Consider the following 20682-nt stretch of genomic DNA (forward strand, 5'->3'; position numbering starts at 1 on the left):
ATTGACCCAGGTTCCCTCAGAATCTGCAGACAAATGTTTCTATGAAGATCATCAAGGACAAAAGTTTCCGCTGATCTCCACAAGTCAAAGCCAAAGCCGACAAAGCCCACAATGTTCAAATAGTTACATGTGACCAAGCTCACATATGCATATCAAGATGCACATGGTAACGAATATCAGCAAGATCATGATCTTGTACAAACCCCTATGGATGGTAAGACTGAAGTTAAAGACTATCTGAAGATGATGCAAAGCCTCAAGTTGCCAGAACAAGTGGTATAAAAGTCAAAGTCAATGGGAGCTAAAGTCCAGAAAGCTACACAAAAGTCACCACCGAAATCTCCTCCGAAGAGACAAATTCTACCAGAAAGTACAGTAGATCTATTAAGATCAAAGGTTACCCAAATGCAGGCGGATAATGCTCATCAATTGCAAATAAAAAGTGCAGTATCATAGCCAATGGAGCCAACATTGATTGAAACATGTGATCAAAGCAAAGAAAATGCAGATAAAGCTCAACCAAAGGACACTGCCACAGCAAAGGCAGTCAATACAGAAATAAATCCTGAGACAATCAAGTGCAACATTGTTGGTGAAAATGAAGAAAAGCTGTTAGTAAAGCTAGATTTTCAGTTAGACAAGAACCTATTGGTATTAAAGCCCAAGTGGCCTCTTATACGGATATGGCCGCCCGCCCGCCTAACTCACTTATCACTAACTCTTTGTATATACTCACTTATACTTTTGTGGATAATAAGGTTTTGGGAGATAACCCTTCAACGATTTCTCTGCGTACTGTGTAAGCTCTCTGTGTATCTGTGTGTGTGTGTGTGTGTGTGTGTGTGTGTGTGTGTTTGTCGATCTACGCTCCACTCCGCGTCTTCAATTGGTATCAGAGCTAGGTTCAGTGCGTTTTTTGCATAATCGTGCGTGCGTGCACTTTTCAGGCAGATTCTGGATCCGGAGCTTGGAAATTCACACTAGGCGTTCCGGGAGCATTTCCATCAAGTGACCTAGAGTATTACCCTGCTTTCGAAGCTGTTTATGCCCTCAGAATTTTGTTCTGAGCACTACATCAAAAGATAGGTTTCAGCCACAAAGAAACCCATCTTGTGTAGATTGGCAAGCAGGAGGTGGTCGGCATCAATATCGGCATCTACATACATCACTCATTCGTCTTCAAAGAATCATCTATAGACCAGGTACACATATATATCATTAGATATATATATTGCAGTCTGCATTGCTACTTCTTGTGCTTGCCAGGTTCCAGGGGAGGTGTGGCCATACGACGGCTTGACACCACTGGCATGTATTGCAGATTGATGTACTGTGATTGTGGGTCTGCTAGTTGTGAGTCACACTAGCAGACAGACCGCCACAGCAGTCATAGGACAGTGATGGGTCTATTGTAGGATGTATGCTAGTTTTGGGCAGTTTGCTGAGCCATCTGAGAGGGTCGTGTGTGAGGTTTTTTGAAGCCAAGCACTACGGGCTGGGTTACCCAGTGTGAGGTGGATTAGGTTGTTGGAGTTCCCCTCTACACGCATCCTCTTCAGTGACTTTAATCCCATAGGATGTATGACTTTGTGTAGACACTGGATTGCATCTTAGCTGTCAGGCCGTTGAGGCATTGTTCAGGGTTCAGTCTTGAGACAGATACAGGTTCTGTGATCACCCAGACAGGAGACAGTGTATGCTTACAGGATAGCATATTACAGAGATTTCTTAGATTTGTCAGTGGTCAGCTATTTATGGTTGTTTTTGAGCTATATTTTGGTTTCCAGAGCTCAGTTTACAGGGGAGACTCTGTCAAAATTTTTCAAAATATTGACAGTTCTTGAGGAGAAGTGTTCAGCTTGTTGTTTATAGCTTGTTTATTGTGTATAGAGGCGAGTTTATAGGGGAAACTCTGCCGGATTTTTCCCAGAAGCAAACATTTTGGCAGATATGGCATCTTCTCAAAGTGAGACTCTTTACAAAATAAAGAAGCTGGATGGCACAAAATTTCCATTATGGAAGAAGAAGATAGGGGGAATACTTTCCGCAAACCTTGAAGGAGGCAGCGAGAAAGTGGTATTACCATTACCTCGCCTGTCAGCTCAGATCATACAACAAATTGCTTAAAGCCTTCAGATTGGAGTATTCCGACAATAGAGGTGATGAAGATATCCTCTGTGAACTGGATAAGATCAAGCAGCGGAATCTATCAGTCCGAAGTTATGTGGAAAAAATCAAGGAGCTAACCAGGAAGTTACAGGAACCGCCATCCGAGAAGAGGTTGAGGGCATGGTTTCTGAATGGTTTTAGAAGCAAAAAGCTTAGGGAGTAGGAGGTACCAGCTCCAACCAAAAAATTCAATGATTTGGTACAACGGGCACTGAAGCTGGAACAACATGCCAAGAAGGAAAAGAGCCACAAAAAGAGAAGATCCAGTAGCAGTAGCTCTGCTACTGAGAGTTCTGATTCCAGTGAGGTGTCCAGTAACTCTGAAAGAAGCTCTAATGAATGGTCCAAGGAGAAGTCAAAGAAGGGATCTTTGGACCAAGAAAATTGAAGAAATGGCTAGACAGATTGCCGAGATTAGCCACACCAGACAACCAGTTCGAAAGATGGAGACTTGGTGTTCGAAATGCAAATCCAAGGACCATATCTCCAACGAGTGCCCACAATGTACTTACTGTAAGGCTTTTGGTCATTTATGGAACAATTGTGGTATCAAGATTCATCACTTTAAGAAGGGCAAAGACCTGTCAGTGGTAGCCTATACTGAACTAGTGAAAGTAGAACTCGCCAAAGTATCTCAAGAGGAGAGACCGGGTACTAGTGGTACTGGTCAAGGACATGGCCGATTCCAAACGGGTATGGGCCGAGGCAGAGGGCGTGAACTTCCAGAGTCGGAGTATGAATTGCTACACTTGTGGGAAGTACGGCCATTTCGCAGCCCAATGCCCAGACGCACCTGCAACTACTGCTAGTGAGGCTAAGGCACCAAAGCCAGTCCCAGTACGGGTAGTCACAAGAAGCAAGGGTGTAGTAATTGAAGAAGTTCCAGATACTTCAGAGACACCAATCACTACTAACAGCAGCAAGTGGGCTCAACAAAGAGAAATTTGGAAGGCCAAGGGCCCAAAGAGAAGGTGGTAGATGAATGGCAAGAGCAGAGAGAACTAGCGGCTAAAATCACGGAGGATTTAGCCAAGAAGCTGCCAGAGCAGCTAGAGAATTCTGAAGCCCGAGTCATTCAGAAAATACCAATCCAATCAACTGAGAAAGATCAGTCAATACAAGGCATACCTGAGACCTTGGTGGCTGCGGTACAAGGAATGGTTGATGAATTGAGAGTTGATGGAAGGATTGGAAGCACTACAAAAGAGGAATGGCAGTGTGAAGATACAACCAGCTCTTCGAGCTTTGACAACCAATCTGACCAAGAGAGAGAATAAATCCATGTTAAAATTTGTGATAGAATTCAGGAGTTGACTGTGGAGCTAGAAGATATCAAAAAAACCTTGCCTGAAGTGGCAAACTTCATCAGACAGCACAGGAAAGCTGAAGCGGAGGCAAGAACAGTGGACCTGACGGCCGTCCGAGATGATGAAGTTCCGCTCATTCAGGTGGACTACAAGGTTCGGAAGCAATGGGAACCTCTTTCAAGTGTTATCTTGGATGGAGGAGCAGGAGTCAATATAATGGGAGTTCATCTCCAACAGAGAATGTGTATCACGAATCTAAAGCCAACACCATTTAAAGTGCGAATGGCAGATCATAGAGTGGTACAAGCTACAGGCATGATTGAAAATATGGAGATAAGAGTAGGCAGGGAAAAATTTAAAACCAACTTCTTAGTTCTGGATGTGCAAGGGGCATATGGGATGTTGCTAAGGTGCCCATGGTTGAGAACAACACATGCTGTTCATGACTATGCAAATCAAACCTTAACCATAGAAGGGGCCAATGGCAGAATTCAAATCCAGACGAACAATACTAGGAGCTGGAGAAAAGAGTTGAGGCCGAAGGAGTTATGCCAGAAGTACAGGGCCAAGAAGATCGAATGAATGTTAGCAGCCCTGAACATATTTCCTTTAGTAGAGATTGACTTGAATGAAGTTTTACTGAATAAAGAGCAGGCTGACAAGCAAAAAAATCAATTCCCAGATCAGTTTACTAAAATCAACACAGGGGAAAGAACAGGTCAGTTATCTGGGAGGTTGGTGGAATCAGCTGATACTGGTATGGTAGAGGAGCCAGTACGTTCTGAAGAACACACAGTGGATCCAAATGCTGATTCAGAATTGAATGGGCCATCCTGGGATTATGCTGAGGAATCAACCAAACGAAAAGGAGGCGAGCCTAATTGGTTGCTTCCAGATGACCAAGAAGTGGAAGAATGGAACCTAGGATCGGAGGATAATCCTAGGATGATCAAGGTCAACAAGCATCTCAACCCGGTAATGAAGGAAAAGGCATGCAGGATGTTCCAGAACTACAAAGACGTGTTTGACTGGGAACACACAGATCTGAAGGGAGTGGATCTTGAAGTATGTCAGCAACGGATGCAGTTGAAGCCAGATGCTAGGCCAGTACGACTGCAAAGATACCGAATGAACCCCAACTATGCTAAGAATGTCAAAGAGGAGATTGATAATCTTCTCAAGGCTGGGTTCATCACAGAGGTGGCCAATAGCGATCGGCTATTTCCCATAGTAGTAGTTCCCAAGAAAAACGGGAAATTGAGAGTCTGTGTTGACTATAGAAAACTCAACGCCCAAACTATCAAAGATCCATTTCCATTGCCTTTTACTGACATGTTGCTGGATGAGATTGCAAAATATGAAATGTATAGCTTTATGGATGGTTACAGTGGCTATAACCAGTTACAAATCTCTCCTGAAGATAGAGCGAAGACCACTTTCATCACCAAGTGAGGAGCTTTCATGTATCTGGTGATGCCTTTCGGCCTATGCAATGCACCAGCTACCTTTTAGAGGTGTATGATGGAAATGTTTCATGAATTCCTTCATCGGTTCCTCGCCATCTTTATGGATGAATTTACTGTATATTCGGATGAAGAACGACACCTACTATTCCTAGAAATGGTTTTCAAACGCTGTCAGGAGAAGCGGATTTGTTTGAATCCATTTAAATCCATTTTCCTAGTCTGGAAGGGACAGTTACTAGGACATGTGGTTTTCCGAAATGGAATAGAAATGGACAATGATAAAATTCAGTGTGTTCAGTAAGCTAAAGCACCCAGAAATGCTTCAGAGTTGAGCTCTTTCCTGGGGTATGTTAACTTCTATAGAAGGTTTGTACATAAGTTTTCTTCTCAAGTAGTACCATTATATGAACTCACAAAGAAGACCAGTAAGTTCAATTGGACTGCTGAATGTGAGGAGAGCTTCCAGAATCTGAAGAAGGCCATCATTAGTAAACCAGTACTTAGGCAACCAAACTGGGATGTTATTTTCCATGTACATGTGGACGCTTCGGGATTGGAAATGGGGGCGATATTGGCTCAGCCAGAGGGAAGGACTGATTATCCTATTTATTTTGCCAGTCACAGATTCAGTCAGGCTGAACAAGGATATACAACTACTGAGCGAGAAGCCCTTGGAATGGTTTTCAGTGCTACAAAGTTCAGGCATTACTTGTTGGGAAAGTTGTTCCATTTTTATGTGGACCATTAGGCTCTTCTGTTCTTGATTAATAAAGTCATTATTCAAGGCAGGTTGATACGGTGGACGATGTTCTTAATGGAGTTTGAATTCAAGATTTTTCATAAGCATGGCAAGAATCACTGTGGAGCTGATTTTTTGTCAAGAAGTATGGAAGGTTATTCAGAATCACCCCTGAGGGATGAACCAGTGGACGCTGACTTATTTCAGCTGGAGGCAGGAGAATTAGTTGATCCTGAATGGTATGATGTTTATCAGTTTCGTTCTCAAGGTGCTTTTCCAGAGGACTGGAAGCAGAACCAGAAGAAAGCTTTGGTCATCAAAAGCTTGAAGTTTACTATCATCCGAGGGTCACTCTATCGATTGGGTGTTGATGGTATACTTCGGTGTTGTGTGCCTATGGAAGGAAGAATGCAAGTTATTTCAAAAGCACATAATGGTGAATCTGGTGGAAATTTTTCCAATGAAGTAACCTACAAGAAGATTCTGCAAGCTGGTATGTGGTGGCAAACACTAATTGCTGATGTTAGAAGTTTTTGTAAAACTTGTGACATATGCCAAAGAATGGGTAGACCAACCGCTGCAGATATGAATCCTTTAACACCAGTACAACCACTGGGTGTGTTCGTGAAATGGGGATTAGATTTAATTGGACCTTTTAAGAAGGTTACTCCCAGTAAGAAGAAGTACATAGTAATGGCTACTTGTTATGTCACTAAGTGGGTTGAAGCTAAGGCTCTTCCTAACAACATAGCCAAGTCAACTGCAAAGTTTCTATTTGAGAATATTGTTTGTCGGTATGGATGTCCAGTAGAGATTGTGTCAGACCAAGGAACACATTTTATCAATGACACCATGGAAATTCTATTGGATATGCTTTCAGTCAAGCATCGGAAATCTACTCCTTATTATCCCAGATGCAATGGACAGGCTGAAAGTAGTAACAAGACAATCAAGACTATTCTCACTAAGTGTGCGCTCCTCGCCACACTGTCGAAGCAAGGGACTTGTCGATACACCATGTGCGAGCCAAAAATGGCTCCAAGCACACAACAAGACTAATCTAGCAAGATCAAAAGAGGGCAATGGTGTGTCACTCACCGCTCTATGCTCCTACCGTGGAGGATTCCTCGCCGCGATGAAGAAGAAGCTACAGTCGTGCCGCGCTCAACCGCTTCTCCGCCGTTGTGCCTTCGTAATGCTCGATCGCACACACACTCTCCCTCTCTCTCTCTCTCTCTCACATACACACACACACGAGGAGGTGAAGAAGAAGAAGATGGAGATGGAGATGGAGCAAGATCACTCTTCTATTGCACAAATGAGAGAATAAGTGAATTTTAGGTTTAGTTTGCTTTTATATGAGCTCACCCCATTCACACTTGGGCGCCCAAGCTTAGCCAACTAATCCCTTGAATGTCCCAGTTAGAGTGCGCCTCTCATCGGCGATCACTCTTACCCTTTTCCTATTGGTCCGACAAGCCCGGTACCTGACTCTACCAAATACATAATACACGTCCGTCGTAGGTGATGGGGTGTCCGTGAGCTGTGAGGGTTAACATGCCCCCCTTCCTGATGTAGATTCCGTCCTCGGAAACTATTGAGTTGAAGCTCGTTCGTCGAGGTGGAAGAGCATTTGAGATGAATGTCCTTAGCCTTCTTCAGTCACTGCAAAATCAAACAACATTGGCACAGTAATTGCATTTTCATAAGTTATTAAAAAGCATCTGTAGTTTTAGGTAGACAAATTGATTGGTAAAAGAATTTCAAACAATTTGTTAGCAATGAACATTAAATTGCAATGTAATCAAATGCATAAACAGATGTAAAGGTAAAAAATTAAACAAGTCTGGGGTCGCTAATTTGACGGTCGAAAGGCACTAGAGATCGAATATTAATACCATGGGTAAGCTTCTTAATTTTCTGTGGTCAATTATGTTGTTTAATCGTGAGAGCCAAGTATTCATGTTCGAGGGCTGACTAGAGGCTATATCTAGAAGACCTTGTAGTTAAGCTACCATAAAAGGAATTTCTCATGAAATCATCGCCTGACTGATTACTTTTTCTTTGACCCCCCAAAGTCTTTTCACATTGATTCAATTTGATGTGTGTGCTTATTTTGTATGCCTTGGGTTTTTTGCTTTTCAAGGAAAAGCGCCCATACTGGGAACCTCTAGGGCTCTAGTACCATAGGCAATACATGTGAGTGAAGTACCAAATCAAGCTGAGATTTCTCTTCCAGCTTAAGATTTTACAGTGTGGCACTTTGATTTTTGTTTGTTCATTTTCAACATTTTAATTTTGTAACTTTGGGGGGTCATATAACACTGATACACCTCCCCAAGCTCATCACACTAGTAAACTCCCTTTATAATACTTAAGCGAAAGGTCAATAGGGTCAAGCCCACTAGAAAGCCCTAGTACATTTCACACAATGATGCCTAAATCGGATTAAGAACCTAAGTAACCATTGATTATTAGGAAGGCATTCCCCATGGTATTAAGAGGAGATCTCTAACACCTAACTTGGTCAACTTAGCTTAGTCGGACTGCTTGAGTTTTAAACCTAGACAAGTGATTATGACAAAAAATTACATTGAATTAAATGTTCGTTACTAAGCAAAGGTGTTGGATATTAGGCTACCAATCACAATTAGAGCTGACAATCATAGATGCAAAAAAGATAAGGGGCAATGCTAATGGACAAGAAACACCTGTTTGGTCGATGGTCGCGCTTGATTTGAAGAGTGAGTCGAGATAAAGATTCCATGAAGGTCCAAATCCTACCAATAGCAACACGCTCTTGTACACACTAGGAAACAAAAGGAATACCTCCAGGAGGCACATTAGTGGAAAAAGGTACCAACACTTATTGAACACAACAAAAACATAAGGAATTCTAACCAAATTATTTGCACTCCCCCTAGAGAGTCAAGGGAATAGGATATTGTAGAGGTTGGGGGGAAACCCTAAGGCTAAACCCCTATCCTCGTTGTCGAGATAAACAAAGTCATCATCCATGAGACCATATGTGCCATCCGTGTAGTCGTGTAAATTTTCTTCTTCATCATAGGTGCCCATGTTTACTAAGAAGGTCACTAGACGTCTATAGTCATCTTGGTCAAAAGGGTAGGCTTGTGCAATGGGAGAAACGCTCTCTACTAAGTATGGATCAGACGTGGTCAAGAGACATATCAGCCATTCTAACTCCTCAAAATTCCTCTCACATGCTAGCGTACCTATCAAATCCCATTCACATGCAAGCACTGGAAAGACCATGTGAAATATTTGTGAAAAGTAACGAGGGTACCTCTCACCCAAGGCAGGAGTGGATGACTCTAGCGTACTAGCCATATCTGTACACGCAAATAGATGATGGTTAGAGTGCAAATATTACAAGAGTCGTGTTCTTGTGCATAATTTGTTTTTATGATTTGTGTTATGGCTCTTGCTCTTTTACTTTTTTATCTTGTTTTTGTGAGTATAAGGCTTTATACATACATTCCCTAAGATTGGAGATTAAGAGGTCAGGGAGAAAGGTTGAGAGGGAAGCAAGTGAATAATGGATGTCCACAAACACTCCCCCCTTCCTTGGGTATATCATACCGTTTGAAAGGATGTCGTCACCCTTTGAAACCAATTGTTCTAGTTGGTAATAGGTGAGGATTTTTGCCAGTAGTTTTCTATTACCCTAGGTGCCTCGTCAAGCTGCAAGGGTGGTAAGGTACTCTCCCAGGATCGAACTTGAAGTGGTTCATCAAATGATTCTTTAAAACTGGGAGGTGTGGATTCTTTTGTAGCTTCATGGAGGTCCATTACTATAGATGGAGGCCGTGTAGAAGTTTTTACCTCTATGGATGTATTACATGAGGAGCTAGAAGCTTCATGGAACTCCCCCCTTCCTGAGCTAGGTGGAATAAATTGGTTTTGCCTTGGAGCCCAAACTAGCTCTGGACTAGGTGTGTAGCATTCTGTGATCTTTCCCTTCCCACGGTCTGCCATTGGCTTTAGCGTTACACTGTTCGACTCATATGGGTTTGTTGTCGATAGGGAAGGACACATTTTACGTTTAGGTACCCAAATTTGCTCATTTCCATCATAGTAGCCTTGGGCTTCTAATAGTTGTTTTGGAATCCATTGTGATTTGGTCTTGACTCTCCTAGGGCGCGCTCTTGGTTTTCCCAGGAAATTTTTTCTTGGAATGGATGGGAGGGTTGAGGTAGTTGGAAGTAAGGCCTTGGGGACCCATTGATATGTACTCTTAGGTCGTGCAGGTTGAGTACTTGCAATATTACTGCTTGCTGCAACTACAAGTGTTGAAGTGCTAGGTTCATGGATAGCCGGCAAAGACGAGTTAACCACCTTGGCTTGTGAATGTTGGCTATCCTTCAACTTTGCTAGAGTTTGCAACGTAGGTGACTTTGCTTGAATGATAGGGGTAAGAGTCGGTGGTCGCGTCGTGACACTACCAGCATCCCAATCAATAATGCATTTGGTTGCCAACATCCACGTGCGTCCCAGGTTTACGTTGCCTTCCATAGCTCCCGCGGGCATGACTAGAAACCTCTGTACTATGCTTCCATTGTCATAGACAATAGGGGTTTGAAGGACTCCAAGAATAGCAGTTTTCTTTTTATTAATGCCCTTGATTTGCATCGTACTCGGGGATAGGGTCGGTTTCCCTAATTGACACCAAACTCCATAGGATAACAAATTGTGTTTAGCTCCCGTATCTAATAAGGCATTGTATAGTACTTTCCCATAGGGGCTATTTAGCTCAATTGGGTATCGTAGGGGTGGCTCAGATTCTAATGAGTCATCATCTGTGTCCTCGAAAAATGCTTGCGTGATTCCCAGATTAGCCTCTCGTTGGCGTCTAAGACGTTGTTGTCGTTCTCGAGCCTCAACTCTTGCTTGGATTTTTTAAAGCTCTGCTTGTTCCTTGGCAGCCTTCTTTTGATGGATGGCTTGCAACTCTTCCTGGCTTAGAGGATCATAATATCTTTTGAATTTACTCCCATTAAGGAATCCAATGGTTTCAACTCCATCTAGAGTCTCCACACGAATGGTACCTTGTGGGGTAATTTCACACACTCGATATGGCCCCTTACCAGCGTATTTCAATTTCTTCTTTTCATTACGTACCCCGTACATAAGAACTTTATCACCAACCTTAATGTCTTTATCCTTTAAATGGCTATCAAACCACTTCTTTCTCCTATCCTTCTCCACTAGAGCATTTCGCACAGCTAATTGCCTCTCTTCATCTAGCCTTTCTAGGATATATAATCGCTCCACTAAGGGGTTACCATCCCAACCTTCTTGAGAAGCTACTCGAAGACTAGGAAGAACAAACTCCCATGGCATAACTGCTTCTTGGCCATACACCATCTTAAACGGTGTGCAATTAATAGCAACTTTATACGAAGTACGATAAGTCCATAAAGCTGATGTAAGCTTTAGGTCCCAATCAGTGCGATGAGCCTCAACTGTCTTTGTCAAAATGGAGATGAGAGTTTTGTTGGTACTCTCAGCTTGGCCATTTGCTTGGGGATAATAGGGTGTAGAGTTGTGGTGTGATATCATGAAGTTTGACGTGAGTTCTTTTATTACTTCATTTATAAAATGAGTTCCATTGTCACTCACAAGTTCAAAGGGACATCCAAAACGTGTGATAATGTTCTCAAAGAGGAACTTAGCTGTTGTTTTTGCATCTGCCTTCCGTGTTGCTTTTGCTTCAGCCCATTTGGTTACATAGTCGGTAGCCACAATGATATATCGTGATTGTGTGTTACGTGCAGCTAGACTAATCGGTCCTACAAAGTCTAAGCCCCACTTTTCAAATGGTTGGGTTACCTTGATGGGATATAGAGGCATCCTATCGCTTCCTTGCGGCTTCTTGAAGCGTTGGCATTCATCACATCCCTTTGCAAAAAGTGATGCATCCTTAAACAGAGTGGGCCACCAATAGTGATGCAAAAAGTGATGCATCCTTAAACAGAGTGGGCCACCAATAGTGATGCAAAAAGTGATGCATCCTTAAACAGAGTGGGCCACCAATAGTGATGCAAAAAGTGATGCATCCTTAAACAGAGTGGGCCACCAATAGTGATGCAAAAAGTGATGCATCCTTAAACAGAGTGGGCCACCAATAGCCTGACTGTAAGATCTTTCGGGCAGTCAAGTTTCCTGAAAAGTGACCACCAGCTACACCCATGTGTGCCTCTTGTAGAATATATAAATACTCATCCTCGCGGGCATAGTGTCTAAGAACATTATCTTTTCCTCTCTTATAGAGAGTTCCAGCCAGTAAGCAATAGGGTTCGCATTCCTTGATTAATTTTTGAGCTATATCTTTTCGCAGTTCTTTGGGTGGAAAACCATTAACTAAGAAGTTAACAATCTTTTCACTCCATTCAGGCATTGTCTCAACAATGAACAAAGGAGTATCAGGCAATACATCATCAACCCCCGTAGGAGCTTCGCCATTAGGGATACAAGATAAATGATCCGCCATGACATGTTTCCTCCCAGGCCTCACAACAACGGTGAAGTCAAACTCAAGAAGAATTAACAACCATCGTGTAATTCGACCTGTGGAACACGGCTTGTTTACTAAATATTGCAATGCTTGATGATCAACATAAAACACAAACTTGGTAGCAAGAAGGTAATAGCAAAATTTCTTTACTGCGTAAATCATAGCTAGACCTTCGCGCTCTGTAGTAGTGTAGTTCATCTCAGCATCATTTAATTGGCGACTTGCAAAGCTAATAGGGTAGTCCAATTTATGTTCTCCTGGTTGAGTTAGAACACACTCAATAGAAAAATTTGATGCATCAATATGCACATGAAAAGGTACATTCCAATCGGGTGTTCGCAGGATTGGAGCACTTGTTAGGGCCTTCTTTAATAACTCATAAGATTGATGAAATTCTTCCGTCCAGTGAAACTCGATAAGAAGCTTGTACAATGGACGCGCTATCTCGGCAAAGTTTAAAATAAATCTTCGATAATAACCAACATGGCCCATAAATCTTTGAACTCCTTTATAGTTCCTCGGTGGTGGCAAATAGGCAATGGCTTTAATCTTACTCTCATCTGTGGATATCCCATTCTTGGACACTATATGCCCTAGAATGACTCCATGCTTAACCCAAAATTGGCATTTGAAAGGGTTCAATGAGATGCGATAAAATCTGCACCTTTCAAATATTTTTCGTAGATATAACAAATGCTTCTCCCAAGAAGAATAAACACAAAGGTCGTCTAGGAAAGCTTCACAAAACTCCCTTAGAAATTCTTTAAACTCAGTGTTTATTAATCGTTGGAATGTAGCAGGGGCATTTATTAAGCCAAAGGCCATAACACGAAATGCAAACACTCCAAACTCTGTGATAAAAGTAGTTTTAGCTTGGTCCTCTAATGCAATTGTGATTTGATTGTAACCACAGTACCCATCTAAAAAGCTATAAGCTTCCTTGCCCGCAACTCTTTCAAGCACATGTTCTGAATATGGCAAGGGATAATGATCTCTCCTAGTGGCTGCATTAACTTTCTTGAGGTCCACGCACACTCTTAGTTTCCCATTATTTTTTGGCACAATGACTATTGGAGAAACCCATTCTGAGTGCTCAATAGGGTATATGAATCCACATTGGATAAGTTTTTCAATCTCCTCTTGTACAATTTTGGCGTACTTAGGATTCATTGGATAGGGTCGTTGCTGGACGGGTTTAGCAGTGTTGATCATGGGAATTGTATGTTGCACCGCAGAAGGTGGAACGCCCTTCATGTCATGATATGTCCAAGCAAAGATATCCTTGTATTCCTTGAGGAGCTCCTTAAGTACAGCCTCTTCAGTTTCGGTAAGGTCTTGAGCAATAAAGACTGGTTTAGACTCCTCACCTGGTTCTGCTAATTCTATCTCTTTAACTACCGCTGGACCATCATAGGCTCCACTGCTTCCATTGGTAGGTATTCGTTGGGCTTTGGCATACACAACCTTTCGCTCCCCTGTGGTATAAGATTTAAAATTTTCAGGAGCCGTATGTAAGTCAGCAGGCTCTTGTCCTGACAAAGACCTTTCTTTTAGTTCTGCCTCCTTTTGTTGTTGTGCTAACTCTCGGTTTTGACGTCTTCTTATAGTTTGACTCAATTTCGGCTCTGTAACCTCCAATTGAGCGAGGTCAATGGGTCGCGGGCTCCACCACATGACACTCTGGAGATGTTCACCCCAATTGTCTACTAGTTTTCGATGAGCATCACATGCCCCTAGATAGCTAAGCCATTCTGCAGTAGACCTTTCCTTGTTTATCCTAGCTCTCACATTTGCTCGATACCGTCGTCTCTTATATGACCTTTGTTTCTTGTTAAGGTTTTGATTTTGGTAAATGTTTGAACTCGACTCGCTTGATAGGTCTTTGCTTGTATCTTCTTCACTCTCATATAAATTACCATAGATGGTCGTACTAGACCTTGAGTGTTCAGTTTCTATACTTGGCTCACTCGATGTTTCCTCAGGTTCTGAATCCATTTCTCCCCGAGATTCCGTTTTTGATGTGTATTGGCCTGAAGCCTTTGAGGAATCATCGGTTTCACTCTCAGGTAGGTGTGCCTCTTTCTTATCATCGGATGTTACATGCGCTACACCTAACATGTTTACTGGTGCAACGTGTGGTATCTCTTCCCCATTTGGTGTTATCCAGGTTGTTCCTCTAGCTCCCCATGTATCTATAGTTGCCGCTAGGTGTACCCAATCGACATTGTTTGACTCAGCCATTCCGGGTAGGATATCCATATAAGGAGATTTCTCCCCAATATCCGTGTCTTCGTTACACGTGTAACAATACTGTAATGGAGCTGAGTGAATTGTTGTGTCTGATCGATTATCAATGATGAATTTATTTCCTAGAGGATGCGTTCGACCACTTAAAAGATCAACTCGAATGACAGAGTCTTGGAACTGTAAGTAGACGTGGTTTTTGGACCAGTCATGCACCATTTTCGCTTCCCTCATGAATGGACGCCCTAAGATCATCTCAAATGACATAGGATGCTTGGAAAAATCCATAACAATGAAAGTCTGCCTTACCTTTTTTTCCCAAGACCTTGATCTTGAGATCCTTAAGCATTCCAATAGGCGTAACAATAGATCCATTAGCCATTTTTACCACTACGTTTGTGGCTTCAAGGTGAGGTCGCCCCATAGACTCCCAACAACTCTTTGTCACCATGCTGACTCCCACACCACCGTCAAGGACTCCCTTTACAGTTAATCCTTTAGTAGTGATTGGCAGAGTAGCATTAGATTCATCACCTTCAAAGTATTGCCCCAACTTGTTAACAGGTACTTCAATTACAGATTCATGTCCCGCTAGGTCAGATGGTGGTGCTAAATGTTCCTCATCATTCATTACCGAGTCAGGTTTGTTCATATGTGCAAACTGCGGTAATCCGGCCTGTAATTCTCCATTGAGGAAGGCTCGAAGAGCTGAGACTAGCTCGGGGTCTTTATATAGTTTGGACATGATGGTGGTTCTAACTTCTGAAGACATGAAATCCATTAATTTGGAAACATTTAATGGCATCTTGTGGGACGTAGGACCCTGACAAGAGAATGGTGAAGATGGAATCTCCACTTCCTCAAGGGGGTCGGGTATTCCCTCACCAAACATTCTCTCTAGTAGGAAAGGTGTGTGTCCACTTTTAGATGTCCTACCCTCACTCTCTTCCCGAATGATACTGGGTATAGCTAACGGCCTGTAGTTCTTGTGAGGTTGAACTTGTGTGGGGAACACTATGTCCGGCATCTGGATATGTTTGGGTTCAGGTTCTAATGTTCGTTGAGTTTCTTCCACCAAACCCCTCAGTTGTTGGACTCGTTCAATTTCCACTGTTGGGTTTGGATAGGTTCCAATATTTCTCTTGCAATCCTCATTTTTTGTCTCTTGTGGCTTATCTTGGGGGTTCGCAACTGGGTAGTTTAACTTTGAATACTCTTTTGGTGTTCGTCGTAATTCCCTCTGGTGATCCTCCTCACTTGCTTTTTCCTTTGTAGTAACAGTTTTGGTCTCCGTGGTCTCTATCGAATCTGAGTCATCCTCAGGGTCATTCATATACACGGGATCCTCTCCAGTCCCTATGTTAGTCTTTGAACTAGGTTTTGAGCTAGAAGCATTAAGGGATTTCTTTCTTCGTGTTTTCTTCTTTCTCGCTCGGCCAATGGATGCAGCATCTCTCTCTTCAAGGATGTAATTTTGCTTTTGGAGCATCGACTGTGTGAGTGAATTCATTGGTGCTATGTTTATAGTTGGTGGTGTCCCATCAACAATCTCTATTATGTTCAATGGTGTGATTTTCGGTGCGTTTGGATTGTTAGGACACTGTGCGATCAAATGATCTATGCCACAACGATTACAAGTGAGTATTGGCATTGCCAATGCACTCCCTTGACTTGTTTGCATTAGTGCAACATTCTTTTGCATTCTAACAGGGCACTCAGCTACTCGATGTGGTCCACCACATTCGTAGCACTGAAGAGGTGGTCTCCTGGAAAAACTATTAATGTTTTGGCCTCTTGCTGCTAGCACAGTAGCTTGATATACCGGTTTGATTTGTCCCCAATGGTCTTCCATATAGTACATGGGACACTCCTCAAGCATGTCGAATCCATAGGTGATACTAGAGTCTATTTCCTCTTCGCAATCTACATAAGTATTAGATGACTCGCAACCTATTTGGTTCATAGGTGTAACTCTCGGATGAGGGGGTTGCGGTCCTAGCACTGGAGGTGGAAACGGTGTGGTTTGGACCACATTTTGTGTTCTAGGGACCATGTGCTATAATGGCAACTGTTGCTCCATGGGTGGGGTAGGCATCAATGCAGGAACTCGAGGTGAGTCTGCCCAAGCTATAGGCGGTCTATTTTCCATGATGCGTTTAAGCATTAGGCAATCCTTCGCTTGATGGCCATACCTACCACACGCGTTACAAGTCCCGTTAAACTTTACTCTGAAAGTAGGGCATTCACTTGTAGTATGTGGGCCCAAGCAAATTGAGCACCATTGTTGCTCCCTTCTTGGATACATATGAGTGTTTTGTGGAGCATGATTACCCCTAAGGATTTCTTGGATGGCCTTTGTGAGATCTGCCAAAGTCATCTCAGATATCGTTTGCTCTTTCACGATTGGCTTTATCTTCATTGGCTCATGCCCTGATGCTTGCGAGCTACTAGACTTCGGCTCGGCAGACACTCTTTCTCCTGCAATCATTAAATTATCCTCCAATTGGATTGCATTCATGGTGACTGCTTCCCAAGTAGTGATACTAGGCCATTATAGATACTTTCATGTCGTAGTCCCCTAATGAATCTATCGAGCAATTGGTTGTTGTTGAATCGCTCGTTTGGATTGCATCGAGAATTCAAATTCTTTAGGCGACTAATGAAGTCTCTCACGGATTCACCTTCTTCTCGTTGGGCTTTCTGGAGCTGAGAGGCTACACCCCAAAGTACTCCCTCTCGTATGTATTCTTTTAAGAACAGTCTCCTAAGAGTAGAGTAGATCGTTTTCTCTTCTACTCTTAAGGTTCTATACCAATCTCCAACCTTTCCGCTTAGGGTCAAACTCAAAGCCTTACACTTATGTAGCTCATTGTGCTCTTCCAAGGAATCGCACACATGTTCAAAGACTTCCATATGCTTTCTAGCATCTCCGTCTCCATTGAATTTCTGTGTGAGCTTAGCTACTTGAACTGCCTTGCTCCTAGGCTCTCTATCAGGTGCACTACGCATGTTTTCCGCAATAGAGCGACCGATAGTTTGAGCAAATGCTGCCAAATCTCCTATTTGAGCAGGTATAATGGGTGTATGTGCTCCTGGAACCACATGTGATATGGGAGTTGGCCTTGGCCTTGGCATACGCGCGGGTCTTGGGTCCCAAATTTCGTATGGTGGTGTACCAGACGGTGGTCCAAAGTTTACAGGCGTGGCCCTAGGCATAGGGGGTGCCTGATATGGCATGTTATTATTAAATGGCATGGCTCCACTTGTATAAGAGCTTGGATAATTCCATTGTGGATTGTAAGGTCTTGGAATAATTGGAGGTGTAGGAGCTACATGAGGCTGAGGTACGACAGGTGCACACGATTGATACATACATGTAGGTATAGTTGGGGGCACTGTGCTACTAGGCATCGGCGCAGTCTTAACAAATGAACTCCATGGTGTACTTCTTGTCATGCTCACCACTAGGATATGCATGGTAGCCGTAGTGTCATTAAGAGAAAGATGAGCTAGATCTAGAAAGGTAAAGCTGCCACTTGTGGGCTCAGATTGTACTGAGGCTCCTGGCAAAACAACATATGGAGGATCAATGGGGCTCACTGAGGGAGTCTCCATTTGTGATAGGGTTGGTTAGTTGGCCTTTCCTGTATCCAAGAATCTCATTAGGCCTGTTGAAGGCATGTTGATCCCTGTGTTCTGTCTTTCTAACTTGACAATCCTATGGAGGACATCACAGACTTTCTGTTGTTGCTCATCTATGCTAGTAGCACCCGATGTGGATTGTAGAACATCTAACCAACCCACATGATAGGTGTGTCCTGTGTACCGATCATTTAAAGCTTCTACTTGTAGGTCATACTCCCAATTTTCGTTTAGGAATATCCCATCTAGGCCTGGCGTGCTGGAGGTTTCCCTTGAAGTGGAAGCATTATTGCTCCCCATAGCTTGCCCCTCCGTGACTGCTACCTTGGGAGCACTCGGTTGCTCGGCTGGCATGATTGTTGTCATAGGAGCCTTTGCTTTCAGGGCTCGACTTTGTTCTAGCCCTCGTAGGTTCTCAATTTCCCTCTCCCTTGTTGCTTGCATATAGCGTTCGATCTCTTGCACTTTGGCAAGACTCCTACCATCGGGTAGTAAAACCTCAGAGGGAGATAGTCCTAAGGGATTAGGAGGTGCAGTGGATGGAACATTCACATGCACACTCTCAAGAAGCATAGGGTCCATTTTAGGCAGGAATGATGAATTTACTTCCCCACTCCCTTCATTTATTTCATTAACCGCATGTTCGGAGCGAGTAGCTCTACTAAGGGTCTCTTTTAAGCGGCTAAACACGCTGGACCCGGGCCGTGGGCCCATGGCATGCATGTCTTGACTTGAACTATCAGGGTTTGGTGTAGGATACCCCTCCATGACTTCATAGTCAGAGGAAGAATCACTAGACGCGATATGAGGATCTTGAGTCGCGCTACCTTGAGTCCCGATCGAAGGTCCAGAACCTAGGGTGGAGGAATAATGGGTGCCCGCGTAAATGGAGGCACTACCAATATGCTCGTGCTCTAACACTCGTCCAGAGTGTAGGTTAATATGACTTGGATCCCCTAGAAGTGTCAGTGAGGGCCCATGAAGGCTGCTCACCTAGTAATTTTGGGTGTTTTGCAACCCAAGTCTTTTCTTATTTTTTGAGTTTTTGGTCCTTTTTTTCCGACCCAGCTATAGAATAGAACGTATGATAGCTCAAAATGAGCGTCTCGGTCAGAGGGACGTGCCGTGCTTTACAGCCCTCCGTTTGGTCACTTTATGCCCTCGGAATCCCTAAAACCGTCAATTTCTAGTAGGGAACTAGGCCCGAATTAGAAAGTCTAAGGGTGCAAGTGGGAAGAGAAGGGAGGAGAGTGGAGGACTTGCCCCACATGCTCTCATTCCCTCTTGAGGGAGTAGAGTATATATATAAGAGCGAGTCTAGTATATATCATAGGACTGAGACTTGGGCCTGGGCCTTGGCTTGGGCTTGGGGAAATGATCCCGATCCCGATCAAAATTTTAGTGTAGCCCCTCAATCACTCACGCTTAAATATTTTCGGTTTTTTTTTAAAAAGATTTTTAAAATTTTTTATTTTTTTAAATTTTTTTTTAATTTTTGGGCGACGATCGTGCGCGGATTTGGTGACCCTTTCTTGGCCACACACACTCTCACCTACCTAACCTCCCAGTCAACAGCTCACTACCTTATCTACTTAATAACTGTGCTGGTAACCACTAACTAATCTACTAACTAATCTACTAACTAATCTGTTAACTGCTTGTTGACAGTGAGCTAACTATCCACCTACTTCCTCTCTCACTACCTGCTGTGCAAACACTGTGTACAACCAAACCTTGACAGAAAACTGTGTGCAGAACTGTGTGCAAACAGAAATTGCTAACTGCCTTCCTACTTATTCATTCACTGCAAACAAGCTAACGACTACTAATTGTGCAAAGACTGTGCGCAAACAGAAAACACAACATTATGCAGAAATCACAGAACTTGCGGACAACACAGAAATTAACAACTTGCAGAAAAACAACTCATTCCTCTTCCTTTTCCTCTTCTTTCCTACTACAAACAACTCATAGGAGAAGCACAAAGTGCCTCTTGGGCTTAGTGCAGGGCGATTCCCCGGCAGCGGCGCCAAAAATGTGCGCTCCTCGCCGCACTGTCGAAGCAAGGGACTTGCCGATACACCGTGTGCGAGCCACAAATGGCTCCAAGCACACAACAAGACTAATCTAGCAAGCTCAAAAGAGGGCAATGGTGTGTCACTCATCGCTCTATGCTCCTGCCGGGGAGGATTCCTCGCCGCGATGAAGAAGAAGCTGCAGTCGTGCCGCGCTCAACCGCTTCTCCACCGTCGTGCCTTCGTAATGCTCGATCGCACACACACTCTCCCTCTCTCTCTCTCTCTCTCACATACACACACACACGAGGAGGTGAAGAAGAAGAAGATGGAGATGGAGATGGAGCAAGAGCACTCTTCTATTGCACAAATGAGAGAATAAGTGAATTTTAGGTTTAGTTGGCTTTTATATGAGCTCACCCCATTCACACTTGGCCGCCCAGGCTTAGCCAACTAATCCCTTGAATGTCCCACTTAGAGTGCGCCTCTCATCGGCAATCACTCTTACCCTTTTCCTATTGGTTCGACAAGCCCGATACCTGACTCTACCAAATACACAATA

This window comes from Adiantum capillus-veneris, chromosome 4 (assembly GCF_014529385.1).
Source record: "Adiantum capillus-veneris isolate H3 chromosome 4, ASM1452938v2, whole genome shotgun sequence".
Classification (NCBI taxonomy): domain Eukaryota; kingdom Viridiplantae; phylum Streptophyta; class Polypodiopsida; order Polypodiales; family Pteridaceae; genus Adiantum; species Adiantum capillus-veneris.